Here is a 24,510-nt window from a genome sequence, read left to right as displayed (position 1 = left end):
AATCTGACAGCTGAAATACAACTAGTATAAATTCCATTAATTTTTGTGATATGACATCAACATCCCAGGAACTATGTTGAAACTACCAGTTTATTTCACATAGAGTTGGGGATGGATTTTTCTTTGCTATCCTGAAAATCCTTTCAATCTAAGCCCTGTCTTTGGCATATTATTTCCATGCGAGTAATCTTTCTGGAGCAGGAGTAACAGCATTTAACATCTCTTTGTTCTAGGTGACCAAAAAACACATTCCTACTCTATTTTGATGATCCTCTCACTGTATTATATCACAAATTCGTGCACCTATGCACCCACAGCAATTCTGGACTCATGTGGATTCATTTTCTTGTCTCTCCTCAAAGGCTGTTAGACAGCCAGAAGTTCTTTTTAGACCCCAGGCAGAACTGAGTTCATATAACCAGTGTCACGTCCCCTTTAAAACTGGTGTTTTTCAGGTGCTTCTGTGTGCACTAGAGGCCCTAGATTTAATTTATCTCTTTGGCGAACTGCACAATCAGACCTTTCCAAAGACTGAAGGCACCTACAAGATTCAGTAAAAATAAATGAAAATCAGACATCCAAATCTGACCTCAGTAGTGAGCCAAAGCAGAAAAGCTTTGGCGAAAAAAAAAAGAGCTGAAGACAAGAGGAACTGTGCTAAAACTCTTCTTCACCAGGCCACAGCAAGAGGTATTAGAAACTTTTATTGTACACTGTCAGCAATGGGTTCAATAACGCTACACTTGACTGTTTCCTACCTGCTCCTGCAGGCTCCCTGCCGAAGGGGCTGGCCAGCACCCGCGAGCCCCTGGCCAGCTCCTGCGGTGCCTCTGGCCTGGCCAGCAGCCTGTATCCGCAGACAGTGGAAAATTGTGTGCTAGAGCGGACTTACGTGGTTCACCAAATCCTTATGTAAAAATCTATAGAACAGAAGGAGATCTATTATTAAATATAATGAACTGCATTATCTTATAAACTGCACAGGGAGGAATTTAAATCCCATTTTTCTGTATCCAGCTCTTCATTACCATTTTGGGAAGAGTTAGAAGCTACAGCTCTCCTGCCTGTTGTCTTTTAATCCTCTCATTCCCAAGTCACTCACTATAGCATAAAAGTGCCATAAACCTAATGCTGTGAAGTTTTATGCCTTTGCAGTAACAAATCCTAAAAGCAGAAGGCACACTTGTTGCTTATACGTCCCTCTTCTTGAGCTGCTTCCCAAGCCTGTTCCCCTATTCCTAACTGCATGCCAGCTCTCTTCATCTTCCTACTGCGAAACTCAGCACAAGGTAGGGGCAGATGGGTGCAAAATTCAACTATATTGCAAAGCAAACCTGTTTATTGCAGCCACAGATACAGGGAAAGCAATGTTAAAACTATCAGTTTCATTTATTCATTCAGTTTTGGGTTAAGATGGGGTTTTATGAACTAAGTAGCCCAAATTAGGCTACAGAGACATTTCAAACAGCATGGAGATTTTAAGATGTTATATGCATCCAGGGTTGTTTGAACCCCTTGGGTTGAGAACAATTACTGCAGAATGCTATTAATTTTGTAGTGTGCTTTATGCTGAACTGTAGGTGTCATAAAAATGAACTTGAGATGAAGAGCATACTTTATTTTGGCATGCACAACGCAAGGCAATGCAGCTCCCTTAGGACGCCAATAAACTGGGGTGTACTTACTCTAAAAGCAGCTGATTATAACTGCTCCATATAAAGGCCTGCAAACGTATCTCTTCAAATTTACTTACTTGCTCTTCCTTCTCCTGCTATAACCACACCCCCACAGCATCCTCGTCCCTACAAAGCTGCAACACCAAATCCAGCTGGTCATGAGACTCCAGGTGCTATTCACACAAGAATCATTATGGCCACAGTACTTCTTTCAGCTGCGAGATAGCAGATCAAAACCCATCTCATAACTACTACTGGATTTCATGAAGGAAATCACTTGTTAGTTTGATTCTGTCTCATTCTAGAATTTCTATTCTTCCCCGTAAGCATATCACAATACACTGTGGGAAAAAACCCAACAGTATCACCCCTGAAAAACAGAATATGGAGCAGACCAGAAAAATTGTATCAAGAGACATTTCCCAGAACATTAAGCTCAGTGCAGAATTTTGCACGGATTGGCAAGCAACGTGCTGAGGCCAATATAAGAAGACAGCATGGTACTGCGGTTTCTGTATAGTTAAACATCGCATGAAGAGGTAACAAGCCAACCTCATGTAACTTCTCCGTCAAGACAAGCCCAAAGGACAACAGCAAGGAGTACAAAGTAGTACACAGATACGGTGGGGGAAGATGAAGCTGCAGCCTCTTGTCATATCAAGTTATACAAAATCCTGTTATTTAGCAGGAATCAAGACAAAATCTAGGTTGTGAGACATGGTGGTCAGAAAGGAGAAAGTAGTACTAGATCCTTCAGAAGGTACTTGGGAAACAACTACCTTAAAGTTATCCTAAAGGACTGTTATCCTAGATGTGGAGTACCAACTTTTAAAGGAAAAACTAACTTTTAAAGGAAAAATAGATACCTTGTGAAAAGTGATGACACAATCTACCACGGTCCTTTCCCCAGCACTGTTTTCACTCTGGCCATACAATATTCTGTCTCCCTAAAGTGATCCTGCATTGTCAGCTGGGTACTTTCTGTCCCAAGTTACTGTGAAGTGTTGCTGCCTGGTATCACTTTCATTTCAAAATCAGTTGCATTTTAGTACCAAGGAAACAAAGAGCATCACCTTAGCTTACTTTGGGGCAAAACAAAGTCTACACAAATGATGTGATTAACATTATCTTTAAATGCACTGCATTTTCCCAAACATAATTTTCTTCCAAATAAAAAATAAATTGAGACTTAATTCATAATGTATAAAGAATATGGTAATGGTCATTCCTGAGCATATTTTAATAAGCCAATTTAGTCACCAGGCAGTCTTTATGGTTATATTTCAGAGGCGATTACTGATTTACTGGCCTTTTCTGTTACTAGAAAATCTTCAGGTTGCTCATGATTTCCATTAATTTGTCAATTAACTGTACTCAAAAATCTCTTCTGTAACTTACGAAAAGTGCCCTATCTCTTGATGACAAACTTCCCTGAGAATATTTAAGATTCCATATTCAAAACATGAGCTGGGTGGAGCATCATTGCTACTTTGAATGAATTAATTTAAATCAGAAAGATGGGTTAAAGAAGCTACTGGGTGGTTTCTGTTAGAAAGAAATGAAAATAAGCAAAATTAAGTGAACAATAGATACCATTAAATTTTTTCCTTTCTGAACTGCAGAAACCTCATCCAAGGCCTTATTCCTAAGAGGAGAACAGGATACTGTAAAGTTTATTGGCTTGCTGTTGAGTTTAAAGTTATTTCATCTTATGACAGTCATAAAACGTAACTCCAGAGGGAGTAAAAAGGTAAATAAAGAGTTTGGATTTAAATCCTTCTCTGTTTTCTTTGCCTTTATGCTTTGACTCTAGAGCAACTGGCTTGGCAACTTCATCTCCTTTGCTTATCTCCTAAAACATTTCTAGTTCAAATATCCAAACATATGAGCTAGACACTCAATTCTCACTGTCATTGTGGGAGTTGAACTCAGAAGTATTTGGTGGAATCAAGCACAAGCATATGTCAAAGCAGCAACATAGAAAACAGAAAATATTTGATGTTATTTATCTAGCTCTCTCTTCCAAATGACACATAGCAAAAATCTAAGCAGATATCTTCAGAATATTAGAAAAGGTATGAGTTCTTGAGGTCCCAATACAGGTTGCTGTTCATAATTTTTTCCTTGTACTCTACACATACCCGTGCCCCAAGAAACAAAAGAATGATGTAGTCAGAATTAGAACAGAAATTATCAAACCACTGTTGATCATAAAAACTAAACAAAAAGATCTCTCCAATTAACTTCGTAATGTTGTAACACAGCTGCCCACCCCTTTTAAAATTTACTTTTATTCATAAATATCCATCCTTTTTTTTTTTTTTTTTTTTTTTGTTAAATAAGCAGGTAGACAGCCCAGGTAGAAGCAGCATAGTATACAAATCTATACTTTCTCCTCTGTGCTCTTTGCCACATGTTTCATCACTGCTATTTTATACTGCCTGCTATAAATACTGTATTAATGAATTAGTTAGAAAAAAATCACTTTTTTTTGCCCCTGTATTTTTTAACCTCCTAATAAAAATATAACAGAATGGAGAACAAGGTACTACAATTACACTCTCATGTCTTTTCTGTAACAGACATCCCATTCTTCGCTTGCATCCCACTACTAACAGTTCAGTTGAGCATAAAGGAATGGCATACATTTCTCTGTTTATCAAAGGAGCTCCATTTACATTTCCATGGTGACATACACAGCTCTGTTCTTTGTTACTCAGGAGTCAAATGTGCAGGATCTCTGCCACATACTAGAAATGCCAGTACATACAATTTTAATTGCAAAAAGTCCTTCTGCCCTTTAATTCTATTATTTCTGTCTTGCTCACTTGCCAACTGTCTTGGCATTACTGGCTGTTTCACAACACCCAACTTCTAACTGAGAGGGCAGGAAGCACAGCCTTCTCCTAGGCATTTGGTACAGGTCCAAATCCTGCCATCCTCACTTTTTACTGAATTCTTGTTCTCACACAATTCCCATTAACTGATGTGAGAATTTTGACTCGATAAAGATGGACTCAGGTTGTTCAGATCCAGCCCAGTGTCGGTAAAGTGTAGAGCTCCAGTTCTCATCCATAGGCCTATTTAAGCGAGCAGGAACCACTGCACCTGAATGCAACCTGCAGAATCAGACTTCAACAGTTCAATCAGTGCCTTCCTCCGGAAAGAAAATTTTTCCATCCTTTGACCTGACATGTTTGATTATGCTGGCCTATGGAGTGGAAATGGGAGAGACATTGCAAATACAGAATCTATTTCTGCCTCTCAGTAATAAATCATCATATTTCTCCATCGACGCAGTAAGATGTATGGACAATAAAATGTTGTTGGCTTGACTTTTCATGGCTCACTCAAGTTACAGACTACAGAAAAAATATTGGGCCAGATTCTCACCTGGCAGAGCCAGCACAGATCCAGAAAAGAAGCCAGCCCATTCTTTTTAAAGTCACGTCATGATCATTCTTTTCAATATCACTTTTCTTCTTCCTTGCAAGGCAAATGCAATAGTCCCTTTCTCTAATAAGGCCCCATCACTTTCCTGCAGTTTCAGAGGGAATGAAACCTGACTCCTGTTGCCAGCCTCAAGAATCAAATCAATCACGTGCACATTTTAAAGCATGTTTTGTACAAATGCCCCAGGGCCAAAGCACAAAGAATGTAAAATACCTTAAAATAAATATTTAAAAAGCTAAATAAGACAAATGGATTTTTCATTTTGACCTAAAAATAGAAAGCATTTTGCAGTTGTAAAACATAAAAGAATCACATTTCACAGTTGTGGAGACCAGTGAATAAATGGGTAGGGTCCATTAGGTACTGTCCATACATGTGGATGAGCTAAAAGCCTTTTAGAAGCTGAAAAATGTCTCTTGATTAAGTGTTCAAAAGACAGAACCAAGAGATGCAAACCCTTGTAAGCTGGGATCAAACTTTAAAGTCAAACCTATTATTACAGCAGGTCAATTAGGTTCTTTTCAGACCAGGCTAATACAATAGAAAAAAATTTTCATCTGTGAAGCTATTTTCAGGACCTGATAAGGCTATGCTCAAAGGTAACATCAAAGGCTGGCTGTTGGAATATTCACAAATAAAAGAAACCCAGACACAATCAAATCAAGATTAAAGTTTCAGCAACTACTTTGGAAAAAAGTCTTCTGCTTTACAGAAACTGAAATATAGCGATGTTTTTTTTTAAAAAAAGAGAATTGCCACAGCCACTGCATAACTCTTCTCTCCACTGTCCCTGAAAAATCAGCTCCTGTCTCACAGTCTCTCCTGGGCTGGCTTTCTCTCTCCCCTTTCCAACTCTTCAGATTTTTTTTTCAAATTGTGTTAATCCCATGGTCTCCTGGTTATGTTGCTGGAAGTGTCTATATTAGCTCATAAAAACAGTTCAATAAAAACTGTATGAGTATCCCAGGTAATGCAGATATAACCTGGACTACAAAGTTACATATATTATCGGATTTTAAGTAAAATGTACTGCAATGCTTCTCTCTGGAGCTCTGTGACCAGTGTGGAGAAGAGATCAGACACCTTCTTAAAGCACAGTTTATTTTAGCAATAGTACCTAAGCACTTAGGGAGAAATACCATAAAAAAACAGCAAGGAGTTTATATTAATGACCACCTTTTCCTGAGCTTGTTTAAACCAGCTGAATCTAGCAAAGAGACAAAATCATCAAAATGAATAGTCTTGAGATTATCCTTTACCATTTTGCAAGTAATTGTAAAGATGCAGTTATTTTGAACCATTCTTTTCCTTGTTGCTTGCTTTTTCTGAGCAGGAAAGCAAAACTTTTAGCAGATTCACTATTCCCAAATGCGTGGGTTTTTAATGATAGTGTTTTTTAGTGCAGGTGACCTTTTACAGCTGCTATTTGCTATACTATTATTTAAAATTTATTTCCAGTGCATTCTGGTACTACTGGAATAGGAACTTGTCCCTTTCCTTTCAGAGATCAAGAGTAGCTCAGTCTAGGAACTCTGCCTCTTAACTCCTTTGATTTATTTCATATATATCATAGTAGCTTTTAATGCAAGGACATTGGCTAAAAAGGGACACTCCCCTTAACATCCCCATACAGGGGATACATCCCCTATGATGACGTACTGGGAGCGAGCAGTAGGTGACAGGCAAGGAATCAACACAAGTTCACTCAGAGACTGTCTCATGCTGTTGCTGGACGTTGTGATTGCAGGCGCCAGAATAATGGCTCTTGCCACGGAAGCTCCCACAGCGCCCACCTCTTGACACCACACAGGAACGAAACCTATTCAAACCTACCACCTGTTCTTGCCTTTTGCTTAAGCTGTAATTCAGTTGTGCATTAGTTCTTGCATCCATCTTGTATTCCCACTCCTGCCTCTTCAGCCCCTGACTCTTGGTTCCTGCTTCTGCCTCTGGCTTAGTTCTGTGATTCCTGTGTCTAACCTTATATCCACCCTTAGAGCTGCTAAATCTCTATAGAAAGTGAGCTGGTCCGAAAGCAGGCGCCCTCATAAAAATCACAAATTGTGCTGAAAAGTTTCACTCTTTTTGTGATATTTCCACCACAGTTTTCACTGTCATTCAAAATACATTAACAAAGCTCTTTTTATCATAGAATTTTAACTGTACAATTTCTGCAAAATATCTGTCACTATTATGAAATTTCCTTTCTTGCTGAATCTGAAAAAGGTAAAAAATGGCGATCTTCCCATGAGTTAAAAAATTCTAGAAGAATGTTTTAAAGAAATGTAAAATAATTTTGTAGAAACAGTTCATCTCAATAATGCTTTTCATTTCATTATTGTTTTGATCTTACTTTTAATTGGTTATATTCTATTATACAAACTAAAAATGAAATGGCTTACATTGTTTTTAAAGCTGAATTTTTCTATTACCGTTAAAAATACTGATAAAGCAAATAGATTACTCTGAAATGCTCCAGTAAACTTAAATCTGCATTTTCCAGTGGGAAACTGCTCCATCACATTTTTCTTTTTTTACCAGTTTTAATTTTGATCAGGCGTAGTACTGTGCTAGAATTCAGAGATATCTGATGGATGTTCTCAATTACATCCAATACCTGTGGCTACAACAGGCCATGCTGACAGTCAGGAATAATCAGCATTTAAAGATGCCTGGATGTAGGAAGGAAATGCATTACACCTTCTCAAGCAGTTACACGATGGATGATTCTTCTTATACTCCCTTATTACAGGGATCCTCAAGTGTCTGCTTAAATAGGAGTCATGCAAAGCCACCTTTATGTTGGATATTGCAGATATAAGCTCTCTATATGGACACGAATAGACCAAATATTGCAGTACCTTAGATTTTATGACTTGGCAAGAAGTTAAGTAGAGTGGAAAGCTGTAAAAATAAAAACTTTCAGCTCCACTAAGCTGAAAACTGATATCTAAGATATCAGAAATATAGCTGCTGGTTCACGTAACTTAAAAACTCATCCTCCCAAAGGGTTCTTCCCCCTCTCCCCACACCAACTTGACTAAAGCTGATATGATGCCAAGGGAGATGACTGTTAAGCATGAGCATTACCAGTTTGCCGAAGTGACTCAGCTCTACATCTTTTAATCAAACCTAGATTTTTCAATCTCTAATTTGTTCCAGAAAAGATTCTGAACATAAGGTCACAGCCTCAGGCCCACTCAGGGTAGGAGAGAAATAACAATTTTAAGGAAAGCACTTCTGGAGGGATTTATCAAGGGTAGCAATTATTCTCATCATATAAGGCGTGCCTGTCCTCAGCAGTTTGCAGTGGTAGAGGGGTTTCTCAATATTCAGTCACTGTTGTGGCTGAAGGTTAAACCTGGTCAAGGATATTTGCTAGGCTATATTTTCACTAGAATGATTTCTGAAGTTGGGTATGGAATGTGTGTCCTGGAAAAAATAGCAGGAAAGACCCAAATAGCTGAGTGGCTGAGACACTCAGATGAGACCCAGACTATGCCTCTGTTTTGGATTATGTAGAACAGGGATAATATTCCACCTAAGTGCCCTAATCAGCCACATGGGACAGCTGCCAATCTTTTACTTTATAAATATTTATTAGTTCAGAGAAAGAAGGATGGACACAATAGCTTGGTGCTTAGAGCAGAAGTGAGTCTGGGAATCAAATCAAACTCCAGCCAAAACCTGGTCTCTGACATTATCGTTTTCCCCGATCAGAACTCAATGCAAACTGTGATGTTGGAATAGAACCACCTCAGCCAAAGATTAACCAGAACTGGAGCAAAACTAAAACATGTATATGTTTGGTTGTGCCAGGAAATATATAGAATGGACATAACACTTGGTCTTGGTTGAGTCCCCTATGCATTGCAACACAGAGACAGACAGAAAATCAGCTAGTGACAAAGTCAGGATAGTTGGATTCACTGTCTGCAAATGGATATATACTGGGAATGACAGAAGCCAGCAGATGTAGGCCCTGAAAGGCCTCCGTACAGGTAGCAGTCTATTTCTGTTACTATAAATTAGGTCTGAGTGATTTGTCCTACTTTGGGCTGCAGAGAACTCGGGATGTGAGGAGTCATAACACTGGCTTACGCTCTCCTTTGCTACTCTGTCTGCTATGCCAAGTAGCAATTTAATAGATATGAAGAACTAACCTAACAAGTTTTGAAAGCGTCCCGTGTGAAAACTTGCTCTAAAAAAGAAGAAAGAAAAAAGATTAGCACTTTCATTACTGAGGTAATGCAAGTTCCATCTAATCTATAAAGTTTTAAATAAAGAGAGAAAAAAAAATATTTTCAAGGCCACTTTTGGTATCAGAAAATTAGAAAATGTGATGCCACCTCTAGAAAACCTGTAACAGCAACTATTAAACAGTTAATTGTGCATAACCATTTTAAATGAGACTATAACATTATTTAAGCCATAATGGGAAGCGAGCATCTAACATCAGATAGTTGACAGCAGCAGAAGTAATAAAAAGAAGAGCATTACTGATACAATAAATGTTACTTTTCAAGAGGAATTCTATAGCTTTTAGATTCTGTTTTCTTATGTACATTTAAGACAGGATAATTCCAGTTGGCTAATGAATATGTCCTTCCAATTGAAAAGTCAATATTTAACATCCATTGTATTCTGGTTTGTACGACATACTCCATTCAGATAATAGTGATTTAAACCAAATTAGCTCCAGAAATATATGGAAGAAACACTGAATATGTGCCATGAATCAAAAGCACATATTTTACAACATGAGACTTACAGCAACACTCCTATCTGCAGACTGAACATCAGTATATTGTCTCCCTGTGCTGTGTCTATCTTAAAAAGGGCAGCATAAGATTCCTTTGCATTAACCCACAAAAGCCTTTTTTTGTCTACCTATAAAACATTTTGAAGACTGAAATTTAATAGTTCCAGGCTACTCTAATGCTTTGTCAACATGATGGAGTTTGCATTTGTTAATTGATAATAATTTAGCAAGTGTTTAATCTTACATTTCTCCCATTGTCCCTTCTCAGATTGTGGACAACCATGGCTTCATATTTTTATTTTGTAAATTTAAATCCCTAAGTGAAATTAACTGTGATTGGAGTTATGATTATTAGGACTCTAATAATACCATAGAGTCCAATTCTGCTGTTGCCCATGTGTAGCTTTTACACTGGATTTAGACCAACAGAACAAAACATTTTATTGCTGAGGCAATGAAAGCATGTTAATTGAGACCTGTAACACCATATTGGGGAGGAAAATATTATTATTTCTGTTTTACACATGAGGAAACAGACATGGACAGACAAGAACATTCATTGAATTGGTCTCAGTTCCATTCCAGCTGTTTTAAAATCAGGGAAATTAGCCTGAAGTTCTTTCAGGCAATACATTCAGTTTGGACATCTATTACTGATTTTATGCAACTATCCTGCACCTCCCTTTTTGTCGTTGGATATGTTGTATTAAAGCACAGACATATTTGATCAGCAAGTACCCATGCTAAATGTTTTTGTGGTTTTTTTATAAGTAAAATTGTATCTTTAAAATGAATAGAAGATCCTCTTTCCTCTGTATTTAAATGTTCTTTTTAATGGAAACATGAAGAGCTTTGACCTCACAGAACAAAGGAGGAAAGAGCCAAGGCAATGGTAAGGTACACAATTGAAGTTTTATCCAATGCTTTTGAGGATAACAGCACAATATTAAGTGTCTAAAATAAGAGTTAGAATTATATCCTTGAACGGATGGAAGGACACAATGAAGGAGAGTTTGTAAAATAGCTGTATTAGATGCTTTCTTTCCTTTTCTTAAATAAGAGAGTTAAAATAAGTAAGTGACATATGGCATCATACGTTATCCTTGCTAATGTTTCAATGCTATTAGTCCAACTGGTATAAATCACTCACTGTCCTTATACACACTTCAACCATGAATGCAATAACCTGGTGGATCACTAAAACCAACTAAAATGTAAGGGGCTGGCTAATTTGAGATATTCCTATATGCTGTTCCATGTAGCTTGAAAAATCTTTCACTGTGCTCAAAGACAGAAGTAGAATATCAGATTTTATAAACTATGTAGCAAAAGATATCGTTAAGTTTTGGATGAAGATGTTCTCCCCTAACCTAAAACTACAGTATCACTAACTGATAGGAAAGGTAATGACAATCCTTACTGATCCTGAAAGTCGGTTACATAGTTTAATGAACGCAACCATGGAAATACATAAAATGGTACTAGAAATGACCTTCTGAGGTCAACTAATCCAAGTGCTTCTGGAAGGCAAGGTGAATTAGACCTAAAGTACTGCTGACAAATTCTTGTCTAGCCTGTTCTTGGAAGCTCCAGTGCCGGAGATTTCACTCCTAGGACCATCTACTCCAGTGTTGAATGCATTTCATACATGGATCAGCAGCGATTATGCCAGGTACTGGCGTGGATATTTTGAATTCCTGGTAAAGTCATTATCTTGTTTCTACTCCACAAAAAAATAGCGGTGTCTGGTGCACCACTATATCCTATATATTTGACTATTAATTATTACCTAAATACTCCAGCTCTTCTCTACCCAGCTACCAGTAGCAGACCTGATCCCACATGGCTCAACTTCTTCCTCCCCATCATGTGATGTACATTCTCAAAGCTGGTATTACAGAAGAATACTACTAATGATGTGTCTGAATCTCTACTGTTTTGCAGATGATTTTTCAAAAGTTTTTTGAGGGCACTGGTTCTTTCAGAGATGCACAAGAAGTCTCTGTAAGATATTGATTCTTACTTTCTGCCTCTGTACGTCGAGTTGAACTGCTGAGAGCAGGCTGTGTGCTTGAAAAGCTTTTATTATTTTGTTAATAAAAAGAGTGTTTAATTTCTCCTATTCTTTGTCAATCTCCATTCCACTGAGAAGTTGAATCAAAGAAGAAAACAACCTGGAAACAGTATAGCACTAAACCCAAGTAATTGTGAACAGACTACATGAATTGTACAAGAACTCAGGCATTTCCTCGGGGAATCAAATATATATATATAGAAAAGTGGGAGGATTTTCTTCTAGAAAAGATGACATAAAAACTGTAAATAAGGTATTTGCACACTGAAATGTAAGACCAAACTAAAAAGCCCATATCACCTGCAAATAGTCTTGGTAATATGTATAGTATATATTTAATAGGTAAAAAAAATAAAGCTGCTGTTTTCACCCTGAATGCTCTTTTGGAAACCAGAAATTCAATAGCAGCTTGACTGTACTTTACCCACTAAGTTTAAAGGAATATGAAGCCATCTATCTGTAAGTATCCCTCAGATAATTATGCAAAACATCAACTGCTTTTTGAGATCTGTGAAGACTGGAAAGTATATCTGGGTATTTTCTGCATGCCAGTGACACCACAAACAACGCATATGAATAATGTTACCTTTGTGTTTTGACCACAAAAGGCATTCAGCAGTTGCAATAATAATTCCTCAGACAAATGGCATTAGCGAAATAATAACAGAAGACAGAAAAACAAAATTTGATAAACCGGTCCAAATCCCAAGTGAAGAGGAAAAGATCACAGATACCTGGATCATGAAAAAAGAAGTTAGGTAAATGGGAAAACAGAGACATCAGGTAGAGCGATTGTTTGGCTGCACACTACCAGTTGAGAAGTTTGAACTCTATGACTTGGTGCAAAATGAGACAATCTGTATAATCTTACCCAGGTTGCACCAGATTTACATTACTGAACTCTCATGAATTCAAGGCAATCATCCTCAAATGAAGTAACATGTCACATGAAGCCCTCCCATGTGTATTAGTTTTGTCCAAATAACTTCTGCTTTACGGTATATTTGTATTGCAATAGCGAGAGCTGATTTCATCAACTAAGGAGACAGTCCCTAGCTGTCATCGGCTGAAGTATATGGTGCATTCGTATTGCAGGTGTGAGAAGTGATTCCATCAACCTGGGAGACAATCCTTACCTGTCATCAGCTGATGTATATGGCTTGCTCTGTACTTCCTTCAGTAAATCTGTTGGTGCCCATGACCTTGCCAGACAGTGGTTGCATTCCGGTTACTCTTCACTGCAGCTATACTTCTTAAACACTGGAGAAAGCCAAATAACCTTTAAAGTAGTACTTATCTGCATCAGACCTCCAGTCCTAAGCTGAACTCACTTATGACATAGGGATAAATTAAACTCACTAGCTTCAGAGAATTACTTCTGAGTTTTTCCAATGAGCAATCAGATCTGGGAACTAAGACTTGCCGATAAAATCAAATATATGAAGCTGCTGCAAAAGCTATTTCACTACCACCTTCTCAACTGCCAGTGAAATAAAAGGAATGGTATAGATTGGATTAAAACTCACTACGTTTAGTCAGACTAGCCAAGCTTTCTTAATTCTAAAAGTAATTGCAAGTATATTCTAGCAACCTAGGAGCTGACCTTGAGTGAAAAGAAATATTCGGCAGAAGGTTGATTAGCCTTAGGAATGGATACAGTGTACTTAAAACAAGGCAAATGACCAAAAGAGAGCGAAGTAGTCTAATCTTTTTTGTTTGCAGAAATACAGAGAAGTGAATCTAAATTTCATGGAAAAAAACTGAAATAAATATCAATATGGCCACCATGTGCTTGACAGTACATTGAACCAAATGAATGAAGGGAAAGGAACTGCAAGCAGGAATCCCATACTGCTGAGGGAAGGAGGAGACATAGAAGAGACAACCAGAAGGGAGAGAGAAGGACCTGGGAGAGAGCTTTGGCTGGCTCTGAGAACTGTCTTCATGCAGGGTCATTGATTTAAAAGCACCACTGAGCCCTGGGCAGCTGGTAAATACGACAGGAAAAGCAAGGAAAGGGAGAGAAATCTTCAGTTAGTCCACAATGAGGAAACAAATGCGAAGAAAAAAAGAGTAGTATATTACTGTGATGAAGATTAAGTAACATACCCAATTCTAATGTATGGCCCATTTTGCAAGAAGGAAAATTAACATAATGTGATAAACTGAGGAGATTCAACAAATCATTAAACCTTTGTAAGAGTGGATGTTCCAAAGCATCAGCATAAATTTCAAAATCACCCATAATGAAAAGTCTTAATGAGTGAAGAATCAAATCAAGAGTCAGCTTAGGCCATTAGGTAACAAATCAGAAAGAATAGTTGGTTGGTGATAGAAAACACAAATGGCATGAACTGAAAAGCATGCTGAACGACTAATAGTTTAAAATCAAAAGGGTGAAAAAAGCAGTAGCCAAAGCAGTTCAGACAAACAGAGGAGGACCATTAAATTTGGGTAGACAGATCTCCACAGAGAGCATACATCACTAGGAGAGTCTTTTTTAGCTGGAACATACAGTGCTAATTTCTTTGTACTTGGAACGAGGATAGAGAATTCAATTAAATCGGCTGAAAATTGGATGTGTCTTTAGTAGTGCTTCCAGGATGTTACTGTTATTTCGTGTACCTCAGTTGACAACATTGCAGGTGTCAGATGTTATGGGAGTGCTCAGAAGAAATCACTTTTTGGTTTGAATAATGGTAAAAAACAAGCCTGAAGATTAAGTTATCCCCTTTATCATTGGGATTTGAAAAAAAAAAATCGTTTTGTCCTGGATCTGTGGCCACTTCCAACAGCAGAGTGCTCTCTGTGGCAGGCAGTCTGGCCAGGACTGGTGCCCTGGAGCACCAACAACCTTCACCACTGGTGACTGTAGACCCCAAAGTTGGTTAATCACAAATATTTCTGAGAGGGATGAAACATTGTACTGAGCTGACATTTCTCACACAGAGACTCCACTGAAAGACCCCTCCAGAGTGATAAAGGATCAAATCTGCCATCCTGTTCCAAGAAGGAATATCAATGTACTGTTCTCTATCCAGATCATGGGACGCATTCCCTTCCAACAGATACAACACATATTTCCACATTAAGGGAGCTACATTTGGCTCAGACACTGCACTAGATAATGCAGATCCATAAAACTGTTTCAAAAATGCATGTATTTTGAAAAAGAAACAGTAAATATTTTGGTTTAGGATTTTTCCAAAACTTTGTATTTCTTTAATTTTGATACGTTTAGAGCTGAAGAAGGAGTCCTTACAGAGCTAAAGTGAGAGTTTGTTGTTGATCAGCACCAAAAATAAAGCCAGCAGCAGCAACTTCAGTTGTATAATTTTACCGGATAATTTTACTCATATAAGTAGTTACAGTTGGTTGATTCAGGTTCATACTATGGACAAATACGTTCAGTTGACTGCAGTGAGTCTGCAGTGGTGTCTTAACCAGGGCTGTCAGCGACTACAGAGTTTTTGATTAGTAATACTCCCAGATTTGGGACAGTAAATGGACAGTTTTGTCCATGTTTAGGTAGGTACATTGGGAACTGCTAATAAAAGTAGTAAAAATCAATCTCTAATGCAACCTGACAGATTATCAGCCATAATGTTTTGTTTTACATTTCTTTAAGTATATTTTTAAGTAGTACCTCTGTATCATAAATACTGCTGTTGTAACTGCATCTCTTGGCGTTGAAGTAGATCTATGAATATCCTTTTCAGAGACGCTCATATGTTGTAATCGGTGCTTTATATGGCAATAGTTTGTAGGTTGGCTACTAAATATTTTTATCTGTTTGTAGAATAGCATAAAGCAAAGTATAATCTAAGTTAGTCCTAAAAATGTCTACTCTCTTTCCTAAATATTGCTTCCATTTTTAATTTTGATCTACTATGAAAAAATAGCTTATTATAAATCAATCTAAACTTATACAATTGAATCTACAAAAAAAAGTACTATAAGGCATAAAAGAAAGACTAGAGATCCTTTCAGAAGTAGCATTTCAAAAGCCAAGTACAGCTGGAAACAGACATCTTTTGTAGTAAGTGTTGGTCTTTGGTAACAAAGCCTTGCTCCAGTGATAAAAGGGTCCCTAACAGTACTTTAATTGAAACTTTTTATCTGAATGTTGCCTGAACCTCTGCTAAATGCTACTTTCTTGCTTCAATTCAAATTTTCTTAATCTTCATTTTCACGTTGAATATTGGTACATTGTCTGCCTCATTATGCTAAAGAAAGATGAAGTGAGCTATTAACATGCTGAACAGCCTATGAGATGTTATGATATAGAATGTCATTCATTTTTATGAGTTGGCTGTCAGTGTGTGCTGCAATAAAGTTATAATTTCTCACTGACAATATGTGATGTCTGGAGTCACTGCACAACCCTTATTAAAATTTCAATAATTGTAAATCAAAGGAAAGCAAATATGACTTTTATGAAATGGTCGCTTCTGAAAGTCAAGGAGTACAAAGTGGTGGAATACAAAATCAGAACATTATTCTTGTGCTGTTCCAAATCATCATCATCATCCTACAGTTTTTCTTCTCTTGCACAAGGCAGGGTGTGCTTGGTAACATATACTATGAAGTTCTCAGGAGTGGCATGCTTATCTTGCTGGCATTATAGCGATGGTGAAGTACTTCTTGTTTGTTGCTCTTTACTGACCCTACCTTTATGAGGCTCTGAGTGTCATCAGAACATTTCTGGAAATGTGTATTGGAACAATTTATAATAGCTCTTCGTCAATAAAGTCAGGTGTCTTTGGAAGCAGTTACATGGCTTGACAGTGAGAAAAGTTAGAAGAGATTTCAGACAGCTTATATGCATACACTAGTGAGCAAGGGTTTCAAAGCCTGTTTTCTCATGACTTTCCACAGTTGTGGAAAATAGCAGGGATGGATTTACGGCGGGTCTTTAAAATGTTTAAAGTGTCTCAGACAGTACGCAGGGAAATGAATCCCAAATTCAAAGTATCTTCTATATACACATAGCTGTGTAATAGCTACATCTTTATTTCTACTGCTATTATTATTGTTTCAAACTAGAAATGTAAGAAGTCTCTATCGCTGTCCAAAACATGGTGATCTTTCATTTTAAGCTTGACATAACCCAGATGATCAGAAGTTAAAGTTGTTGTAAAACAAGCCCTCAAAATAACAGCTTTTTGGAGTTATTAGATACAGACTGAAGTGTCCCAGTCACTGAATTGAATGCACAAGGTCTCAATGTTGTTGGGGCATTTGGAACTACTCTAGCACTTCTCCCTGTTATTTTCAGTTCCATTTAAAGTCATTATTACTTGCAAATCACTACATGACAAGCTGAATAAACGCATTCATTGAATGTTTATAAATACTGTACATGGCATAAATAATTATATAGACATGTTTTTGAATTTTCTTCAGCAGATTTTAAGTATCAAGAACCAGTCAGACTCCTGGGGCTCCATATTGTTATGATACAAAGGCTGTGTACCCTCTACTCTGTCACAGTATCAGGAATGTTTGGACTGCGCAGAGGTATGCCAATAGGCAAAAATATATTTAGATACTCCAATGCGTAACATCACTCCATTTCTATTACTTAGGCTATTCTTCATTATTCAAAAGTTAAGTCAAACATATTTATTTCACAACTGCATCTGGCATGTTTTCTAATGTTAACTAATAACTTTTTTTCTAACTATACTTCTCTTCCAAAGTGACTATCTCTGCTAAAATTCATAGCATAACAGCAACACTCACATGTCAGATATGATATATATCCTTCAGTGTCAAATTTCCAGTATATCAACATCTCAGATGTGCTTCCTGAAGACAGAACAGTCAGCATGTGTTCATGCACAAACAAATGCAAAGCTCTAGTCAAATGCAAAACTCAGTTTCTGTTCTTGCATGGAAATACTTGCACATGATTCAAGCAATTGTATTTGAAAAGGTGTCCCTTCATGTCAGTGGCATACAAACACAACAAATAATGCATGCCGGTTCTCCCAAACTTGATTTATTACCACAAGTGTCTTACCATTGCTGGAAAAGTTTTATAGTTAGTAGCTTAAGTCAAAGAACAGCTGTCCACATTTATCAGAAAGCTCCCTGCTGGAAAAAAATGATTGGCCAACCTAGCCACAGGAAATAATCTCTACAATTGTTTCCTTAACATTATGTGTCTTCATACACCCAGACTATCATATAGTGAGATTCTGGCCTACATACCTAGACAAAGTGAGAAAGCGAGATGCAGAACATTATAGTGAGATGAGACTTTCACAGAAACCTAAAGGAATGAGGTACGTAACTCATGATGACTCAGTACCAGTGAAAAATATTCTATTTTAAAGACATCAGCTGAAGATGACTGGTCTAATGAAGGATAAGACAACTCCAGCAAGCAGGAATACTTCAGCTGATATAGTAATGTTTGGAGATTTCTTTGGAAGGACCAGTTTCAGCAGCAGTCAAAAGATCAAACTTCTCTTGCCACCTAGAACAGCTGGGAAGCTAAATATATGGTCTGATTTTCTTTGTTTGATATATTTGATAGATTATAATTTGAAGCAAAATACCTGAAAGCTCACTCTACCAGCAAACCAGTGGGTGAACAGACAATCTCTAATACAGAACGATGTACTGGTGATGTACTGACTGACATTTTGACATCTAGCTATACAGAGGTTGCATAAGTCGTCCAAAACACCTGATACAAACTAGCAAATACTCTCATGATTTCTGTTTATGCTGCTTCTTGGAAAGGGGTTTCAGACAAAATTGTAGGAATCTTATTGTTTTTACAGTACTGTTTCTCAAAGCACTTTTCAAATAGATTTACTCCTTTACTGTGAAAAGGCTTGGAATGACAGAAATATTAGCAATAATAAATTCTTTAAACCATTAAAAAGATCTAAAATCTTGTTCCTATATACTAGCATGTAATTATTTTATGATCTGATATTTTGTGAATGGCCAAGGTTAGAAACACATGCTTCCATGTGGTACACACTTCAAAACATATAACTGGAAATCCTGTAATCCCAGCTGTGTTATGGAATATAGTAAGTGTGTCAAACCCGGGTGTTAGTCAGGATATTCAATTTAGGATCTGTCACAGTTCTGGGAAGGGGAAAGATGTGTCTGTCTTAGATATGTGGCATGCATAATTTGGTGGGGAAAATTACGTATTTTCATATTGTGGTAGGTACTGTTTCATGTTTATATCATCTGTATGGAAGTCTGAAATATTAGCCATAGAAGCAGCTAAGTCAGAGGGCAAAGTGAAGGGGAAAGATTTTATTTCAGGTGTCTGTACATTATGTCATGGCTATTCAAATTAAGGCAATTATACCCAGGAAACATATATATATATATATGCGCACATTAATTTATTAATTTCACCACAAGACTTCCTCTGCTGCTATCAAAATCAACCGCAAAGTTACAGCAGATTTCAGTTGATATAGGATGACTTATTTAACAGCAAAGTTACTTGGGCATAATGCAAACATTTTACATTCACTTTAGTAAAAGCTATCAATTAGTACAAGTGCACTAAGATGCACACACCTAAACAGAAAGGAAGTTTTGGCTTTGTAATTCTGCAGTTCTCTTATTCCTTCCCCTGTGCCTCTCCATTTGCTACCTGCACAAGTCATCTGCCAGCCAAAGGTTAGACAGATCTGCAGTGAATACCTCAGCAAACAGTGCAGTGCTAACAAGTGACACCCAAGAACACAGCACTGTGTAGTTTTTCCTTGTTTCTGAACCTATTTCCTAATAATTTATTTGATCATCAATCTGTAAATGTCTGTATATCAAGAGTTAATTTTTAAAGGAATCATGTGATGACCAGAATAAAAACAGATCTAATATATTTGACTTACAGGGATATGTATCTTTTGTGACTCCTCAGTTCAGTAACAAATGAGTATTTTACAAGATATTTCAGCATCATTAGTTTTGTCTCTTAACAGAGAACACCAAATCCTTGTGTGGTTCTTAGCATTTTAAGCTGTCAAGAAGAAATTGCATAAACAACGGCCAAATGTTTTAAGACTGAAGTACTTAGTATTCTTCCATTTAGCAGCAAGTTATGAAGTTTCATTTAAAAAGGGTAATTCTACCAATTAGCTCATCCTGCTCAAACACATATATACCGTTGGGAAATATAAAAATGGTTTATTAAATCAAAAGATATGACTGCACTTCAACTAGCACATGGGCATTAGAGATCAAATATTCCCTATAGATTAATCCCCATGGCATCACAGGCTGATTTGGCTTGCCGGTATTACATTAGTAAACCATCTAATCCAATTTAGAGCAGGCCAGGAACGTTCCATCCATTATGGTATTTCTAGTGTCATTAGAAGCAGACTGATCGAATAAGCATCCTAAATCAGCCCGCAGCATGCAAGTAAATCACTGTGACTTGCCCTGCAAAATCTTTTTTCAAATAAAAATTAAAGGAAAAGAAAAAAAAAAAAAGCCATGTAACAAGATGGAAGCTCTCTATATGATTTTGATTTCTGAACTCTTGCGGCCAGCAAAACTTCCTGGTACTTCAGTACATAAGATTCTTCTCTCTGTAAGGTAGCAGTGCAGAACATAGTGGATTTAAAGAGATGAGAAACTCTTTATTTTGCGGCAAGCTTGTTTTCAAAGAAAGCAGTGGGGAAAAAACCCGCAATAAACAATAACAAAGTAGGCTGAATGAGGGCAGAGCATGATACTACTCTCACAAATAAAATCTGCTGTATAAAATTGGAGTAACCATAGTAATAAAATCTATCAATCAAATATATTACAAAGGTTGCAACAGAAAGGATGAAAAGAGAGTCCAAACTTTGTATTCGCACAAAATGAAAAACACTCAAGTGCATTACAAAAATAGTATTTTCATTCCAAACAGGTATACCTGAAAGAAAAACAGTTCTTCAATAAAGAAGTAAATATATGAATAAAATGTTGGCGACAGTTCTCTGAGATGACGCAGCTATCAGAAAGATTTCAGAAAAGGGTTAGGCTGCAGCTTTTGAAAAGCTAGGAATCAAACTGAATAAAATCATCAAAACGGCATGTAACCTTTGCTGCTCTCTGAGACCTATCACGTTGCACCAGCAGGGCCACGCAGGTCTCAGATGCACTATTTAAGCAATCAGCCATAAAAAAGAAACACTGCACCAATGCACAAGTTAGTGAATACCTGCTGCTGTTCAGTAAGATAAGGGCTCTCATGTATTTGAGTGATTCACATTTATTTAATGGCAAAGTTGCTCTGCTGTCAGTCAAACAGCTCTTAATCTTGTCTGGACCCTTTGCATAATAACTGAGTTAGAAAGGAAACTATATTGATTCTTTGTATAATAACTGCAGAAAAAGTTAACAGCTACCCAGAAGCGCAGAAATGGACCTGGCGGGATTTTCACTGCAAATAGTTATATATCTGGACCAAAGACAGTTTTGCAATAGAGGAAAACACGTACAGATCCAAGACAGGGTGACATTCTTGAAACATGCACAGATACCAGATGTTTCTAGAAATTCCTTTCTTGGATCTTCCTTCCCACCTCCCTGAAAATACTGGAAGTTTGAACAACTAAACTTGGATTATTAGGGGAGGGGACGGGATTTTCCAACCAAAACAAATGTTTTACGTTTGCAGGTTTTCATTCTTTTAATGAAAACAGATCTCCTTTACTTTTGAAGGAAAACAAACACCTTCTGTGAAAGGAAAAAAACAAACAAACAAAACAACTATCACCTCAACAAATGCTTAATTTTCTGCAAGAAAAAGTTGAAGACAAAATTTTCAACACAGTTTATACAGAATCCTACTCAAATTTCTCTTAAAAAATGAAATCCTTTCACAGCAGTACATTGAAAATCTCAGTCTCAAATTAAATCCATCTGAGAGAAATAAAATGGGATAAATCTTATCAAACCCAGTAATCCATCCTTAAACACAATGACAAACTCGCACCAAGCCTCTGCTCTTGTTTTTCCATGTCCTTTTGATCCCAACACGCCTGTCCCTGGCAAACCCTTCTCAGCAGGACATAGAAAACCACATTCAGCCAGCTAGAGCTTGGGAAATCTGTTCTATCCTTTGCTTACACTGGCTATACTGGTGCCAAACATTATTATTGTTATTAATAGCACAAACCCACATTGCAGCAGTAAATCGTATTCCTCCCAGAGCTGATTACTTGTCAAATATTTATCATCAGTGTAAATGACAAATGTACCTGATTAACAAAATCCAAAGGCTTGTTCTGAGGTAAAAAGGCCGTAGCCTTGCAATTTCTCTAATGAACTTCCCTCCTGGTCCACAGTAGAACACATCATATTTACCAAATCCAATTTCCGAATAAAAGTGCAAATGCTTTGTAGAACTAATGAGTGAACACTAGATTGAATTACGGCCACATGTTGCTTCTCTATGAAACAGCGGATTGAAGAATCACACTTTGTTCTTCCCTTCCCTTTAGCAAGGCATAGAAGTATTTTGCTTCCTTATTTTTCCCTCTGGTTTGGCTTAGCTGAGTTGGAAGAACGTTAGGTGAGGACACTGGGCAGAAGGATCCAATCCTTCCTTGTTCTTCTTTGCCTCTCAGGAGGCAAGTACAGACCCACTGTTCCCCTGTCCACAAGTGGTGGTCTAACCTGTGTATCTCCTTGTGTTTCCTTGCCACAAACCTGTTTTCCCTGACACACTATGAAAGTAGAGTCTTCTCACTAATGTTAGGCCCTAGTCTCAGATGCCAACATGGAGGAGGGTAGGGAATGGGGGAGAGAAGTACTTCTGATAGACAATTCTGCGTGCCATTAACTAACCTTCCCTATAGCAGTGACTTTCTGGGCATTAAACAATCAACCTGATGTATCAGGTAAATGCCCAAAGAGCTAAGTGGGTAAACCCAAATCCAAACGTTCAGCCCTTAATCATTAGACTGACGGGGCAGGCAGACTGTGGTTTGAAGTCTTATCACTATAAGGACATAATGGAAACTCCATTTTTGAGTGCTCACCCATAAGGTAGATTCTCACTGTTAAGTCCTTCCAGCTGTCAGTGAAGTTCACAGGAGCAGCTGGTCCTCAGTATCTTCAAAACTCAGATGCAAAATAGCACAAGGTGGGCATCTGACAAAGAAAAAGCACAAATTCACTGATCACCTTTGTGAAGATGGTAAGATATTTCCTGGCACAGAAACAAATAACACTTAGCCAACTTTATATAGTGGCCACAGTTCTAGCAAAAAAGACAATACAGAGATAAAACTAAATTTTCTTCTGACATGACTTCAACTAAGTGAAAGAGATAATATCAGGAAAGGATTTGGCCTCATGCCTATAGTACCAAGAAAATTCTCACTCTATGACAGATTTTATATACAGCAAGTTGAAAGGAAAACTAAATGTTACCATGACTGAGCTTGCATTGCCTGATATCTCAAAAGGCAATTGTTTCCCAGAGGAGAGCACTAAACAAAGAGGCAAAGGTTATGTTCCTACACACATCATAAGTGCTGAATGTCACTTGTGATGAAGAATATTTTTGCTTACTATAGATGCAGCATTTCTAATAAGTCAAGGTGCATCAGTGGAATGTTTCAACTGCTCGTCTGCGATTTTGCTAGCTCCTGTATATTCAAACTAGTAGTTGTCCTGAAAAGACTATGCTGGATATGTGCAAGGGGAGCACACACAGACACTTTTTGATCAGTAAGGCAATTTCCTGGGGCAATATGCTGATCAACACACTGAGCTGAAACATCTGCAGGATAAAGGATTGTGTCTGAAAACCCTGTGTTTGATGCCCATAATTGTGACAAAGTCATTGCATATTCTGCTCAATGCTTTTTCTGTTTCAGCACTTTCTCACTGTACAAAGAAGCTCCAGCAGCCTCTTAAATGTGGTTGGTAACTCAAAGTACATTTGGGAAATCAGCCAGAGAGAAAGGCTTTTCTTCTGTATGTTTTGCTGCCTTTCTATGAAGTGACGGAAAAGATACACATTTGCCATCTTTGCAGGGTTTCCGCTTACAAAAAAAAAAAAAAAAAAAGGAAAGAGCTTGAAATAACAATTTTTTAGTGTTAGTACTGTTTATATTAGAAAGGCTTAAATCCGCTTAAAATCTGTCATGTTACTATCTAGGTAGGCAGTTTTTAAACTGTATACTTTTAACTTTTTAAACTACAGCAATGTAAAAGTCTATTGTATCTCAAGATTGAGTTTGCAGAGCTGTCAAAGATGCTTTTCCTCTGTGCTAAACATGATTTGAAAAACGTTGCAAGCCAAAGCACTTGCTGTTATTTACAAAGCACTGTGTGCTAGAGACCATACAGACAAGCAGAAGAGTAAGGCCCAGATACAAATGCACTCAACCCTGGTAGCAGAATTCACTAATCATTGTTACAAAGGGAATTCACTGGAGACAGAAGACTAAGTGATGTGCAAGACACCTAGGGGAAGGAATAGGGAATGCTAAATAGAAAATTGTTTCTGAAGTCTTGCCTTTCTCTATGAATATCTATTCCATACAGCATAG

At 37.5% G+C, this 24,510-nt stretch overlaps 1 long non-coding RNA gene across 1 annotated transcript in view; it reads right to left on the bottom strand.

Annotated features, from left to right (window-relative positions):
- LOC127020614 (uncharacterized) overlaps positions 1-23,045 on the bottom strand; it is a 203,021-nt gene extending 179,976 nt beyond the window's left edge. The window contains exon 1 of the long non-coding RNA XR_007767092.1: positions 22,990-23,045. This is a non-coding gene — a long non-coding RNA (uncharacterized LOC127020614). The remainder of the gene's footprint in view (positions 1-22,989) is intronic.
- Positions 23,046-24,510: the final 1,465 nt, after the last annotated feature.

The sequence above is a fragment of the Gymnogyps californianus genome, chromosome 11 (genome assembly GCF_018139145.2).
Source record: "Gymnogyps californianus isolate 813 chromosome 11, ASM1813914v2, whole genome shotgun sequence".
Taxonomy (NCBI): Eukaryota; Metazoa; Chordata; class Aves; order Accipitriformes; family Cathartidae; genus Gymnogyps; species Gymnogyps californianus.
This window is presented reverse-complemented; position numbering and strand designations above follow the sequence as displayed.